Source organism: Coptis chinensis, chromosome 7, assembly GCF_015680905.1.
Source record: "Coptis chinensis isolate HL-2020 chromosome 7, ASM1568090v1, whole genome shotgun sequence".
Lineage (NCBI taxonomy): Eukaryota > Viridiplantae > Streptophyta > Magnoliopsida > Ranunculales > Ranunculaceae > Coptis > Coptis chinensis.
The window spans coordinates 53,640,359-53,645,283 of record NC_141462.1 but is presented as its reverse complement, the minus strand read 5'-3'; the positions used below and the strand labels follow the sequence as shown (position 1 = coordinate 53,645,283).

Sequence of the window (4,925 nt, the reverse complement as noted above, 5' to 3'; positions counted from 1 at the left end):
TATCATTAACTGATTAACATATTCATTACAAAAATTCTTGAAAACAACTTATCAAACTTCATTAACATATATAATAGAATATATGAATATATTCTATAGGATAGAGATATATCAATATAATACAGTTGTATCGGAATAGGCCACTCTTTTTTCCCTTATAAATTACATAATACATAAAAGCAACATAAAGTAGTAACGAAATCTTGCCTGCGTGGTGGTTATGGCAGCAACGCAAGTGATGAAGGAGACAAGGTGGCTGGTGCATCCATAAATTTGCTTTGACGAATATGTTTGTCTGTATATTAGCAGTGCTTAAAGTTAAAATCACTTCACTTGTAGCATTTTCTCTTACATAAGTTATGGGGCAATTTAGATGAAGCACGAAACTTCCAGTCCTCCCTAAGAGTATCATCATTAAATAAAAATACTAACTACAAATACAATGACTAGTTACAAACTTACAATTTACAAACCCTACACAAGTGGATGGTTCTATTATCAAACCTCTCGACCTCAAGTACCATCCACTGAACTTCAATCCACAGTTCCACACGCCAAACACACCCAACTGACTTCAGAATTGGACAGAACCTAACCACTGAGTAGAGTGAACTAGCATTTCTACAAGGAAAACAAAAAATCAGAAAAGGCAAAAAGGAAAGTTGAAAGAGTGAACCTAGACATAGACAGCAAGTTTGAAGTTTGAACATACCTGAGTTTTCAGTACAAATGTATCCTACAGGTGTGCAAAACAACAAGAGAATTGTTTAAATGCATCATTAAGCTTCATAGTATTCTCTGTACTTGATTCTTGATCACAACTTATATTTGCTTTAGTCTTCAAATATCTGCAAAGCAAAAGGATAAATATTTACAGTTAGACAAATCCAACTCTTATCATTGGCTAAGTACTATGTAAATATAAAGAACTGACCTCTAGATAAAAGACATCATTCTATAGTCTGTACACATGCAACCATGTCAGAGAAGAAGAATCAACCAAAATCAGCAAGTTAAATTTCAATTAGATATAAAGAAATTAACTAAAGAACAGTGTGCCTGAGACTTCTAAACTTGCAACATTACTATGTAGAAAAATCCCACTTCATTTCAAAAGTAACTGAAGGCTTGTGCGATCACTTCATTTGGTGCAAAACAAAATTGCAAAAGCCCCCTTCCAAAATCTACAAAACAATAAGTTAATAGTCAAGATTCTAGTATCACATAAAAATAAATACATAAATAAGTCACGTACACCACAACAATAGAAAGTACTAACGCCAAAAATCCCTCACGACCAAAGTCCACACGCTTAGTACGCCATCGCCGCTACATCCCCACGCCGCTTCATCGTCTCTTCCACTAAATTTTCATCTTGAAGTCCTTCCTCAGCTTGAAACCAATCCTTCAAACAAACCAAAGCTTCCACTGTCTCCGGCAACAAACAACTCCTATATTTGGTTACCACTCGTTCGCTTCCACTAAAAGCCGCTTCAGATGGAACAGTAGTAGCAGCACCGTTAGTAGGTCACGTGCCAAGGCAGACAGAATAGGATAAGTACCTTCTTCATTCTTCCACCATCCCAAAAGATCAAATGTCTTTTCACTACAAACATTAACAATGGGCAGATCTAGATACTGCTGCAATTCAGATTTGCTAGTGAGTCTAGAAGCTTCTCTCGTTGTGATAGCAATGTGGCAACCATATCTTCCACTACACAAGTGTTAGATAATCGCCACATTCGGACCTGGAACATTCACCTTTATCTTCATTTGGTATTGATCAAAAAGTGCATACAATTTTCTTTTATATCGATTCAATCTTTTCTGACTCACAGTAAGGATAGGTCCGGACACGGTATCGGTTTCAGATTCATGATCAGATAAAGGTTCAGATTCATAGTTTAGGTCCAACAACAATTCTAAAATAGTAAACTTATACCTTGGATCCATACATGAAGCTAAACCAAGAAGCAAAGGGACACGCTTCCAGTATTTATCATACTTGTCCTTCATGTCTTCATACATAAGTATAAAACCAGGTTCATTGGCATACTTCTTTAATAGCAATGAAATTCTACTCAATTGATAGCAAAAGGCAGAAGAAGTAACATAACTAGTCCCTGAAAACAGCTTAGTCGAGTCAAAGAATATTTGAAAAAAATCTCTAATGACAATGGCATTATTCCAATCTTCTGGAGAAGGAGCATGTGGAAAATCACTATCATAGAAAAAGAGATCAAGAACTTTCTGATATGGAATTGCATCACGCAACATTATGAATATCGAATTCCATCGAAGTTGGCATGTCAACAGCAACCTCTTCTCCTCCATGTTCAAACTCTTACAATTCTCAAAAACTTTTGCAATTTTCTTTGGAGAATTTTTCACATGCTTTACACTCTCTCTAATGTTATCAAGAGAGAAATCAACATGTTTCAGTCCAACTTTCACTATAAGATTCATAACGTGTGCATTACAGCGAATGTGACACAATTGTTTAGATAACAAATCAGTCCCAAACAGTGAATTTTTCAATCGAGACACAAAGAACATCATTGTTAGAAGCATTATCCAGAGTGAAAGAACCTATCTTGCCACAAAGATTCCAACTCAGAAGGTTACAATACATTGCATCACTGATAGACTTACCAGGGTGGGGTGAAGGAAGCCAAGGGAAGCTTATGACCCTTTTATGTAACTTCCAATCTTTAGTGATGAAATGAGCATTAATAATACACATATAACCTAGTTTCGATTTGAAGTCCACAAATCTGAAGTGAAAGATATTTTTCCGGGGACAGTGTCTAAGAGAGCTTTCAAAGCAGCTTTGTCCTCTTCAAAAATCATCATGACATCACTTCTCATTGTGATCCTACTTGGAGGTTTAAACTGGGGACCAAAGACTTGGTAATCCACCTATGGAAAGTCGGGCTTATCTACTTTAACGAATGGCAACTCTTCACGAACAAAGTATCGCGACATCAGCCTCGACCGGGCTCTGTCTTGGTTAAAGGTGAAAGAGAATATGGAACCAGAAGGGCCAACACCAATGATGGTTTGTCCCGTATTAGTTGCTGTTCTATTGAGACAAGATTCCTTGTGCCTACGGAGATGACTAGTCCCACCCTTGTTCCCACAAGACAACTTTTTGAAAACATATTTTACATATAGCAACCATTGAATCGACTCCATCAAAGATTTTTACAACAATACCATCATCATTAATTTCAACAGTTTTATCGAATTGGGTCCAAACATCAGAAATTCTGCGTTTTTGTTTTTTAGGGGGTCAAGCATAGAAATTCACAGACTCTCCTTCTGCCCCATCTTCAATTGGAGTTTCTACATCAGTAATAGTATCTAATATCGAAGCTGACACGTTGGCCATTCCAATCATATAGAAGTGTTAAAGATCTGCAAGTTGGAACAAACAAACCTTAGCACCGCACAAGCAAAATTCGTTAAACCGGAAGTGTGATACCAACCTGTCCAAAAAGTTAACGAAACAACACAATTTCAGCGGGGTATTCATTCAAATACAAGCTGTCTTGACATTGTATGCTCAAGGTGCTTACATGAGTTGCAGAAGGTTAAGACTTTAATGTATCATTTTTTCAGTGTTGTGGCATGGTTTTCAGACAAGATTTGGCTTGACCCTTCACCTATGAACACTTTATTATTGTCTGATATCTTGAAAATCTTCAACGTGACATTTATTATTACAAAATATGGTCTGGTGGTCAATCATCTTCCTCATGATTTTGAATTTATTTATACAGGCTTGCTGACTAGTCTAGTTATTGATTCTGGTGATGGTGTCACTCATGTGGTAAGATTCTCTAAAGGCTATACAAGAATTTTGCTCTACAGGCAATGGGTTTTCCTTGTTTTCTTGTCTAACTATGTTAGAAACTTAGAATTTGGTAGAAACTTGGGAAAAGGGATATTGGGGGACAGGTGGGATATAACCTCATTGGGTGTAACCTTTTGTAAGATGTGGGATATTGGGTGTAACTTGCTAAGATTATACATATATTACAGGTACCTGTGGTTGATGGTTACTCATTCCCACATCTTACAAAACGAATGAATGTAGCTGGCAAGCATATAACCTCTTACCTTGTAGATCTTCTTTGTGAAGAGGGTAAGAAGATTTATAAAACCGTACCAAAGAATTCCAAAGAAGAAACAATATACAAAACCGTACCAAAAACATTTTGTAACAAAGAATGAACTTGAAATATATATAAAACAAGCTCATTAGAAAGCAAAGTAGAAATTACATCATATCATTAGAAAAATTATAGCTTACCTCCTTAGCAATTCTTCACTGATTGTCACTAAGTGTTACTTAAATAGATCCAAGCTAACTTGACCAAAACAAGTGCTACAGCAGTCTTAGCCTAACAAGCCACAAAGAAACACACAACAAAATTAGAAAACAACACTATGAGAATGAAAATGAAACCGTACAGACAAAAAAATAAAGAAAGAAGGATGAAGATACCTAATTTAAAAAGATATAATTGGAAGAATGATTATGGGGGAAGAATGATTATGGGGGGAAGAATGGTTAGAGGAATAGAGGATGCATATTGTGTCATTTGTGTGCGGCGGAAATGAAGGCTAAAAAAGAAAAGAGAAAAGAAATAAGAAGTAGGGTTTTATTTGGTTGAATTTATATCAACCACTATACTTGAAATTTACATTTCTACCCTATGTAATAATAAGTAAAACTTAAAACCCTAAGGGTATTATATGTAATTTTTATTTAGAAAATCTAAATATCAATGAGGGCCTTAATACGGGCTTTGTGAGGGCCTTAGAGGGTCGGGCCGAGGGCCGCCCTCATGTTTCCATATCTAGGCCCTTACCCTCTCCTCAAAACATGAGGGTCGGGCCGGCCCTGCCCTCAAATTGCA

The 4,925-nt window shown here is 36.4% G+C and overlaps 1 long non-coding RNA gene across 1 annotated transcript; it reads right to left on the bottom strand.

Annotated features, from left to right (window-relative positions):
- Nucleotides 1-334: 334 nt before the first annotated feature.
- Nucleotides 335-1,144, bottom strand: LOC147487951 (uncharacterized). The gene is made up of 3 exons (XR_015202910.1): nt 935-1,144; nt 713-848; nt 335-621 (listed from the first exon to the last, which is right to left on the bottom strand). It is a non-coding gene; the product is annotated as an uncharacterized LOC147487951 (long non-coding RNA).
- Nucleotides 1,145-4,925: the final 3,781 nt, after the last annotated feature.